Source organism: Panicum virgatum, chromosome 2N (genome assembly GCF_016808335.1).
Source record: "Panicum virgatum strain AP13 chromosome 2N, P.virgatum_v5, whole genome shotgun sequence".
Classification (NCBI taxonomy): Eukaryota; Viridiplantae; Streptophyta; class Magnoliopsida; order Poales; family Poaceae; genus Panicum; species Panicum virgatum.
The window spans coordinates 30698462-30708732 of NC_053146.1; the positions used below are offsets into that span (position 1 = coordinate 30698462).

At 42.1% G+C, this 10271-nt stretch overlaps 1 long non-coding RNA gene and 1 pseudogene across 3 annotated transcripts; one reads left to right on the forward strand and one right to left on the reverse strand.

Moving 5' to 3' along the window:
• Window positions 1-1607: 1607 nt before the first annotated feature.
• On the forward strand, window positions 1608-4803 carry LOC120660197 (annotated as a pseudogene).
• Window positions 4804-6642: 1839 nt separating this feature from the next.
• Window positions 6643-10063, reverse strand: LOC120660198. Of its 3 annotated transcripts, none has more exons than XR_005669430.1 (6): window positions 9929-10063; window positions 7834-8263; window positions 7517-7750; window positions 7326-7426; window positions 7051-7225; window positions 6643-6947 (listed from the first exon to the last, which is right to left on the reverse strand). It is a non-coding gene; the product is annotated as an uncharacterized LOC120660198 (long non-coding RNA). The 3 variants fall into 3 exon arrangements; XR_005669429.1 differs by lacking the exon at window positions 9929-10063 and adding an exon at window positions 8642-9918; XR_005669428.1 differs by lacking the exon at window positions 9929-10063 and having other exon boundaries at window positions 7834-9918.
• Window positions 10064-10271: the final 208 nt, after the last annotated feature.

Genomic DNA, 10271 nt, shown 5'->3' on the forward strand with positions numbered 1-10271 from the left:
GCAGGGACAAATCGTCGGGGCCGACGGCCGATGCCCTCCCCTCGAGTATTTCTTGCGGTTTACCAATGCTTGGTGTCCGCCCGTCGATTTGTATCGGGGAGATGGGAAGTTTGGAGCTCCTGGGCGCCGGCATCCGAGCTCAGAAGGCGGCGACTCCTCGGCCTGAGGAAGAAGATATACAGTAGGGGCTTTGTTGTAATTTCAGTTTTACTCAAGGTCTTAACTGTAAGATCGAGATGTACTGCTTCCTGTGCTGTTTTAATATAATATGCATCTCTTTCTCGCAAAAAAAAAACAGAGCGCGATAAGAGAACTGTGGACAGTAGCGGAAGTGATGGGGCTGGCGCAATGAGAGGATCGTGGATAGTAGCGGAAGTGAGGGGTTAGAAAGAACAATTGCCCCCAAATAATATATTTTTTAAAATATTTTAAATCTCAGCCTAATTTTAGCTTAGGTTTATAAGTATCTCTTAATTTTAACCCATTTTAGAGCACAACAAAAACCCACAATGTTTATTTGGTTGCTCGAAAGCCCACAATCCACCTTGATCTCTAGCCTCAAAAGTTCTCTCTTCTCCGTGTGTGGCTTCTCCCTAGTCACAGCTCGTCGGTGTTTCAGTGGAGGGCGTCAAGTGGAATCACATCTCACGATGAGCATCGCGAGAATGTACGACGAGTCGCCGATGGCAAGCAGGTAGGCAGTCACTGCCGAGATAGACGACAACATCAAATCCACCTGCATTAGCCATCACAACCATACTTCTACAATTTAAATCTATATATAAATATATTATTGTTAATACGGTATGCTTTGTAAACATTATTGATTATTATATAATAGAATAAATTTTCTTGATTAGGCCTAACCCTGGTATGAAACCAAGGCAGAACTAAAATGAACAAGATATATTAATTTTTGTTTTTATTTTCCTTTATGAATTGTCAATGCGTGATTAAATAATATATATCGTGACTAGCTAGTGCGTATTAGCGCAACCAATTAAAATTTGTGCAAATTGCCAATTTTTGTTCCCACAAATATTATTAGGTTATGTTCACACCTCTTTAAATTTCTTTCTAGTTCCGCCACTAACCGTGGATGAATGCAATAGAGCCTATGATATTAGTGTTTTGCATTAATCTTGAAACTGCATCGAAAGCCAAAACATGCACACACACTGTACTAGGTACAGGACAAAGAAGTGAAAAACCGATGGATGGGAGAAATCGCAGAGTCAGCTGGATGCCACGTAGAGGCGCATGCGACAGTAAGTTGGATTCAGTACGGTCAATTTTCTGACCATTTTTTTTAGTAATTTTTTTATCATTTTGTGACAAAAAAATTTTTTGAAAAACATTTCAAGAAAAAATTAACAAGAAAATTTTGAAAGAAAAAATTCAAAGAGACAAATAAAAAAATTGACCAGAAAACTTTTACATTGAAAACAAAAAAATCTTTGATGAATTTTTTTGCATCATTAAAAAAATATTCATAAGAAAATCAAAGAAAATCAAAAAATATAGAAAACTATTTTGAAAGAAAAAATGAAAACCGGATCTGCGGGCAGTGCTGGGGCGAGCGTCGCGCCTCCGCCGACCCACCGCCGACGACGGGGGCGAGCGCCGGCCCCGCCGCGCCTCCCACCTCCCGCCACAGGTCCCGCCGCGCCTCCGGCCTCCGGCCCTGCCACGCCTCCAGGCTCCCGCCACCGGCCCCGCCACCGGCACCCCCGCTGGCCGCTATGGAGAGATTAAGGGAGGGGAGAGAGGAAGGGGAAGGGGAAGGGGAAGGGGAAGGGGCCGCGCCCGCGGTCAGATCCAGCGAAAGGAAAAAATGAAGGGGAAAAGAGAGGAGTGGGGAAGATGAGAGGTAGTGGGCCTCGCGCACGTGGATAAAAATCAACCAGTGGAGGAGAAGGTTACGGTCGACGGTAAACTAACATTGGCAGACGAGGCCTTTTACCGATTTTCTTCAGCGCTCGCCGCTCTGGTCTCGTGCCGTCTCCGCCTTCAATCAGAGCGGACCATTGAACGCCTCCTCTCTAGAGGGGAGCGCAGCGCAGCGGCGGTCGGCGGAGGCGATGGGCCGGCCGAGGCTCAAGAGAGGGGAGCGGCGGATCGACGCCGCCATTGACCACCTCGCTCAGTACGGCTTCCCCAGGCCCCAAATCCCGCAAGATCATCAACAACCTCCTACAGGTAGCTGCTTGCTCCCCTTCCAAGAATCTTTATTTTATTTGCATCTTGTAATCCACTAGCTTGTATGTGCTGGTTCATGATCTTTGTGATCCTTGGGAGCCAGTACTCTGTGATCTTGTTGTCGCGCATCCTTTGCTTTCCTCCTTTCCTAGGACTTGTCGCCCCGCACCTCCAACGATGTAAACGAAAAACCCGCCTCCTTTTCTCCCAAGATTGTTACATGCATACTGGATTCTTGCAATTTCGTTGCGGATGGATGCTCCGCAGTTGAAATTTTTGTGCGTCGGAGTAGAAAGGCAGGGCCCTTTTCCCCGCTCCAAGAACCCACGGGGCGGCCGAGATTTTGCTTCGTTGGTTCCCTTTTATTTCTTTTTTAGTGGGTTTATCGTTGCGCTGCTGGATCATCTAGCGCAGTGGATCAGATCGTAGATGCAACTGAAAATTTTGCCTCTTGCAAAGAAACTACCTTGATTTCCTCCTACGAGAGAGAGAGCTGGTGTAACATCTTTTTTTATTCATTTTAGGGTGAGGAATGTAGCAACGTTAACACCTTTTTTTAATGTTTCGAGTACTGCTCAATTGATTCTTAAAATTTTGGAAAAAGTGAATGTGCGTTTGATTGAGGAATTCCTTTTCTTTGCTGACAAGTGTTTGATTTAGGATTAAGGAATACTACTAACTAGTTGACTAGTTCTGTTAACAATATATGTTTCAATTATTCAGCTATACGGGAGGGATGGCTGGGTGTTCCTGGAGGAGGGATCATACCGTGTTGTGCTTGACAAGCTCCTGGAAGAACAGGGGCAGCTGGAGGTGAACTCCCTTCCTCACCTGTGTCTGTGTTCTGCCTGAATTTTATACCATAGTTGTGCATACTCTCTTAATCCAGAGCATGTAAAGTTGCAGCATTGCTGAAACATACTGTATTGGAATTGATAGAGCACCGGATAATTGGATAGTGTGGTCTTCCAGCATCATTTTGTGTGATCTTGAAATGCCACCACTGGCCTAGGAACTGTGTAAACAACACTGTGAAGTTCTCAGCATAGTTTAGGCACAAAAGTACATCAGAGATCTTGACAAGAATTAACATAGTTGCTCATTCTGACTAAGTTGCTGCTTGGGATTTATGTTGCTGTCCAGTCAGATTTTTAAATGGACTGACTTTCTATACAGAAACAAGAAGAAGCAGCGGAGGACAAGGCAACACCAGAAAATGATATGGAAGTGTCACAAGCAGTGCATAGTGAGGTACCAACTGAATCTCAGTCAACCCTTGAACAGCAAGCTTCTCCCAATAGTTTGCCTCCCCAAAAACTTGTACTGCCAGTACCTCCAGCTACAAGAGCTGCTCGTGCAAGGCCTCCCTGCTATGGATGGATCAGTGAAGAGTCCGATACAGAGAGAATCAGAGGATGAAGAAATGCTTTCAGATGGACCAAGGCTGACAATTATCCCACAAAAGGATGTACCAAATCCTGCAGAAACCTTGCCTTCTAAGAGGAAGCGGCCAACTAGATGGGATGTTCCCTAATTGGTAATGGTTCTGACTGAACTCTCTCTTGCTTTTTTTAAATTTGATACATCATACACAGTTACTGTTACTAGTTTTATTTTCCCCAGAGTGAAATTTTAGCTGATAGTAATATATGCACTTGACATGACCTATCCATTTTTTGTGAACACACTCTAGGTTTAAATATTGTCTTTATGTCTGTAAGAACAACAATTGAGCTTTGGAACTTCATATGAACATAATGGTCCAATACATGCATGAAATGAAGTTGGTTAGCTGTATATACCTTTGCTGCTGTCACATCAATGTGTTCAGGTTGGTGCAAATCATTTGTGGTCATACATGCTAAAGGTGTCATAGCCAAAGTTCCATAAAACCACCAAATTAAATCTGAAGGCTACAAAAAATTTTAAGGCAGCAGCCACTGGATTGGAACTAGCTGTCTTCTGGAATAAGGAATTTATTGGGCACAAGCTTCGATTTTATCTGGCACCTAAATACACACCCATGCAATAGTTAGCAAAGCATAATGCATAGTTAATCCATACTAGGGCCACATCATATATCATATACTTCTTATTAAAATCAGGACCTTGTTTTCCTGTTTGAACCACTGACCATATCAACTGCGTGTTTGTCTTGTGAAACTTTTAGGGGCTGAGATCAAAGTTGCAAGATGGTGGCCTTCAAGGATGAAGAACTCTTGGCGCCGGGAGCAAGATATCAATCCATGAATTGACTTTCACTTGTATCTTGTACATGTAGAACTTACCTAGCATGGAGCAGCAGACAGTATGGGACAATGTAGCTGCTGTGTGGTTGCAGATTGACAGCAGAATGCAGATTTTTTCTGTCCGACAGTGCCTGAGCACTTCAGACCTATGTAGAAAAACTCTGATCCCTCCTTATGGCCTTGTTTGCTTTCCTAGCATTCTAGGAACAGTACGTCTTCTAGACTCCGCATGAAGGGCTAAATGAAGTCTATTTGCAAAACCTCTTCAGGGATGAGTGTAACTTTTCGCGACCAATCTAATGACTGTAATTAATTGATGATGGCCCACAGTGATGCTACAGTAACCATCTTCTAATCACGCGGTCAAAGGCCTTATAAGATTCGTCTCTTGCTATAGTAACCTAGTTCTGAAGTTGGTTTTGTAAACTTTGTTTGACACTGTAATTAGCGGTCAAAGTGTTACTATTCCTAAAATTCCAGAAAACCAAACACGGCCATTATGTTATGTCATATGACTAGCTATTTAGCTAAAGCATATATGCCTAACATGGTGGCATTTGCTTAGGATCTGATTATGGTGTTGACACCAGATTTTGGCACGTGTCAAGGAAGGGTGTTGCAAAGGGGAAAAAGTTTTGTATTGTACGATCGGTGGATTTGGAGGGGTGGTCGCGTACCACTGTTGAAAATCTTGCTGACCGAGGAAGGGGAGATTGACTAGATATTTTGGTTTCAGTTTGGTAAGAGTTATCTTATTTTTAGAATAGTTTCTTGTTTTTTAAGATAGAATCTGTGTTGTCATAATCGGCTAGGATTGTGTTAGCGTGGGGTATAAATATGAGCCATCTGGCTATTGTAAAGATTGATACACATCCAACAAACACAAATTTAATCTACTTGCAATTTACTTTCTCGTCGGCGGTTTCGCCATCTTTTTCTTTTCCGCGAGTTCTTTCAAGCTGATCAAGGATGCCTCACATTCGAGCGACTTGGTTTGCTGGTAAGTTTTCGTTTACCGAGTAAATCTGAGCTTTAGCTTCCGGGCGCATCGATATGGCTTCGTTCAGATCTATTCAAAATTTATCGAATTTATCTAAGCTTTGATCTCGGGCGCATCGTTGTTTTCTCGTTTAGATTCATTTACAAATTACCCGGCTTAGTGATTTGTTTAATCGATTGTAAGTTTTTTGTTTATCACAATAAACTTTGTAAAGCCGATTAGATTTGATCATAAGTTTAGCTTTGTCCAGATCCATACATTCGTGGGTTTGTACACTGTTACCTAGTACGTGCCGGCTTTAGATCTAACCGTCTAGTTGTTTATCGGCATCGGCAGCTCATCGCCGATCCCTTGTAGATCGCTTCTATTATATACTTATTATACCCGATCTATTGTCGTCTTCTGTATCGGCAGAGCCTTGCTGATACCCCGCGTAAGAGTGATTCGGAAATCCAGTCGATATACTCTTGAATTTCACGGTTTGTTGTTTCCTTGTCAATTTACAGATCAAATTGACTGGCACGCTTTGGTTCAAATCAAGTGCAGTCCGAGTTTGCCGTACGGGGCTCCTTGGCTTGGTGTGTGATTATCTCGCGTCAACACATGGATTCTCTTAAATTAAATTAGTTAATAGTTTAGCCGTTGGAAGATCTTTATCTGATTTGTATGGCTAATTGGTTTGGCACTATCTGATTTTCTTCTACAAGTTATGATTACTACACAGCTTACGATATATATTTTTTATACATAAATTAAGCGATTGGGCAGTTACTACGACTTGAAAGACAATCCATATATTTTTTTCACTATACATAAATTAAGTGATTGAGCAATTACTACGAGATCTTGAAAGACAATCCATTGTAGGAGTTGTATGCTGAATCGTCTTTGCCCTACTTCAATGTAGAATTGTAGAATGATTACTTTGCAAGCTTGTAGCGCAAAATAGTATAGGGGGTGGATGGCGCACCCGTCCCTGCTTTTCGCTGCAAAAAATAGCAGTTTGCAGGGGCGGTTACGTTACACACCCCTTAAAATGCATTTCCAGGGGCAGAGTGACCCTCCCCCCACCCCCAAAAAAAAATGGATTCCTGCAGTTTTGTTCTATCAAGCTAGTTCGCAATCGAATGTCATCTGGATTGACATGGAACATGTTTCATAAATATAAATAATTACGCATGCAAAATTAAATCATGTAGAAATAAAACACACACACATATATATCATTAGAAAGCATAATGAGTATAGTACATCATCAAAATTGAAGCTCAATGCATATTTTTCTCCTATTTACCAATGCTACTAGAGGAGGCACGATGCTTCTTGTTTTCCCACTCACGAAGACCATGATACTTAGGATCTGTTGCTAATTCGTGGTCTTTACTATAAAATGTGCCCCTTGGGTTGACCACTTCGTGCATAATGAAACTGCATAAATCGGCAACTACTTCTAAAAGTTCTCTCCCATGGAGTTGCCCGATGTTCCTTGGTGGATTGTCCTGCAATTGACAAGAATCCATGGAGAAAGTAAGCACGTGTTAGATATATGCAAAAATAATATAACACATGTAAATCTATCCCTAATAAAGAGTAGTCCCTTACACGTTCAGGATCAGTTGTGTATCGCCCTTGCACCCTGAGATGCTCGCACATATAGTACCAGCAATACATGGAACAAACAGGATGCTTGTGGCATGAGAAGTTTGTGTGTAGAGTCATTTCTTTTTTCTTCTCAGGGTCATGGGCACCTCTTAATTTAACATAGTGCTGGTAAGCTCTGTTTGAAAAAGAAAGAAGTGAGAAGTTAGTTTGTAAATGCATAATTTGTATGGAAAGATTTGCATGATGTATGTATGGAGGATAATAAGTTCACTAACATTCTGAGGATGAATAAGAAATCCTTGCAATTATTCTTTGGCCAATCCAAGGAGTCAAATATGAGGATTCTTCCACACTTCGGTTGTATTGAAAAGGCAATCTAATGATTTTTGCAAAAATATTATATGCGAGTTTTAACTATGGATAGGAGCAATTGTATATTGTAACAAATGATTGAAAATAGATGTACCTAACATTGTATGCGCAAAAATGCAATCGGCCACGTCTTGCCATTCTTGCATCATCTTTGCTATGTAGGCCGCAACCGTCTTCATATTCTCTTTGAGCTGTTCTTATCATTCCCGAGCTATCTCCTTAGGCGTTTCACAGTGCTTGAACACATCATAGTTGTTTTCCCACATGTTTGGCACCTTGTGCCTGGCCTCGCAAATAGCTAGAGGATCAGCATACTTGATCCTTTCACCTACAATAAATGCATCACATGTTTGCATCATGTAGAATAGAATGTATGCTAATAAATTAGATATGCATGCACCAGAGTCTAACCATTTCAATGCCAAGTTCCTTAAGGCGGAACATGCAGAATAGACAGGGCATTTGCCCAAGTCTCTGAAAGTATCCCCACGATACAAAATATAATAATTTGGACATGCGTGAATTCTTTCCGCACCCATCGTGAATGAGCTGACAAACTTCTTCGCTTTGTATTTGTTTGCTGGCACTTTATTTAGCTTTGGAAGCAACCAAACCAAGATACGCAACAGACCATCGAAACTTCCATCTGACCAACTATGCTTAGCCTTCAGAGTCAACAGCTCCAGTATGAAACGAAGCACAGTCCAATACTTTGGGCATCCCTTTGATCGCTCATATATATTTGGGAAAAGTCTATTTTTCAACCCTGAACTATCACAATCATCCGATTTTGGTCCTTGAACTATGAAACTAAGGCATTGCAGATATGCCATTTGATCAACTGGGAAACAATGCCAAGGTGTTAGAATTTAAATTCAGCGCCTACCAGTTTGGGTAAAAGACTGAAACGTTGAATTTCAGTAAAACAGCCATATTCAGAGTTATGTTTGAGCATGATTAAAGCAAAATAAGAGAAAGCGCCAACATGAAAATTTTAGGGAAATATCTCCTCTACAACTTTGGCTTTGGACAATTTTGAAGTTCAGTAACAAAAATATGGAGATATCCAGACGTACATGTGGCAGGTTTAAACAGGTTAACTGAAGATCATGTATTTCAGTTAAAAGCCAACATGTTCAGGTCCAAATGTAAATAGGTTAGAGACTGAATCAAAGAAAGTGCATGAAACAAAAGTTGTAGATAAATATCAAATCTATACCTTTGCGTTCAAGGGATTTTGAAGTATGATAACGAAATTGGGAGACATTGAGCTGTAAATTTCAGGGGTGCGAAGGTGAGCAGCGTTTTTCCTGTGTCGTGGGTCGGAGCAATTTTTAGATTTGTTAGGCACTAAATATGAAAATGTGACTGAAATAAAAGTTGTATAGAATTGTCAAATCTACAACTTTGCTTTTTGGAGATTTTGAAGTTCAATGGAATAAATTGGAGAAAACTGCACTGTAAGTTTCAGGTTCAGAAGCATTCAATTTTAACTCAGTGTGAACAGCAGCAATGTTCAGAGCTCTTTTAACAGGTTAGAGCTGGATTCAAGAAAAATGGATAGCATGAAAAAGGTAGTTGGATGAACCATATACAACTTTTATTTTGTACGATTTCAATGTTCAGTGATGAAATTTGGAGAATCCTTGGACCCCAAGATGGCCAGTGTGAATAGAAGTGCTGGAAACTCTGAAATATAGCCTGAACCCGACCTATTTGAGTTGACTTTTGAGAGGGTTGGGGCAGATTCAAGACTCATGCACGTAACAGAAAATGAAGAGGAATAATAGGTCTACAATAGTTATTTTGGACTATTTTCATGTTTATATAAGAAATTTGGAGATCAGGAGGTCCAAAGATCAGGTTGTTCACGGTTCAAAGTCGATTCAGAGAACGACAGTAACACCTCATCCTTATCTTCTTCCTCGAAGCAGCCAGGTGAATTCGCGGGCAAGTTCAAAGTGCCCACGCATCGAGTATGCACAGGATCCACGCATAAGCAGGAGGGCTAGAGGCGGCGAGTGGATAACGGTGAGAATTCAAATAAATATCGCCAGGAGGGGGGTCATCTTCGACTTCCCGCCATTCTGTTTCCCCACGCCGAGCTCCACCTCTCACCAAAATCCTCCACCCTTGAATCATCATCCATCAAATCCTTGCAGCCACACCACCACCAACATGACAAAAACACGTTTGAGCCCACTCCAGCTCAAGCCATCCCTTGTCACCGCCGGTCGCCGTGTTCTTCAGTTTCAGCAGTCGTAGTGCAGGCAGGGGTACGAAGGTGAGCAGTATTTTTCCTGTGTCGTGGGACAGTTCTAGAGAGTCCAGAGGAGTCCTAGGCGTGCGCGGGAGGTATAGATGCCTTTTGTTGGCCCGTTCCGAGGCCGAGGTGGCTGGAACGCGTGCCGTCGCCGTCGGCCATGGTGGCCACCGCCGCCAGCTGCCTCTGTTGGGAAAAGAGAAAGCCAGAAAGGGGAGAAAGTGTGCAGGGAGGTGGAGATACTTGCTCTGTAATCCTGTGATGCCGACGAAGCTCGCCGTCGGCGAGGCGCCGCCGCCGAGGCGCCGCCGCCCCTATTCTGCGGCCTGGCCTAGCGCTGTGAAGGAGGGGAGAAGAAAGGCTGGACCCACCTGTAAGAGAGTAAGAGAGAGGGAAGGGTAGAAATGAGAGGAGTAAGAAGTTCCGTGGGGTTTTTGTGCAAATAAGTGGTAGTTTTAGTTTTCTTTTGCTTTTAATTTGTTTAAATTCCAGAAAATTGAAGAAATATCCAAAATTAGTGAGACTAATTTTATTAGGTTTATTTTATTTTCCTTTACGCATTAAAAATATAAACTCTAGGTTAATA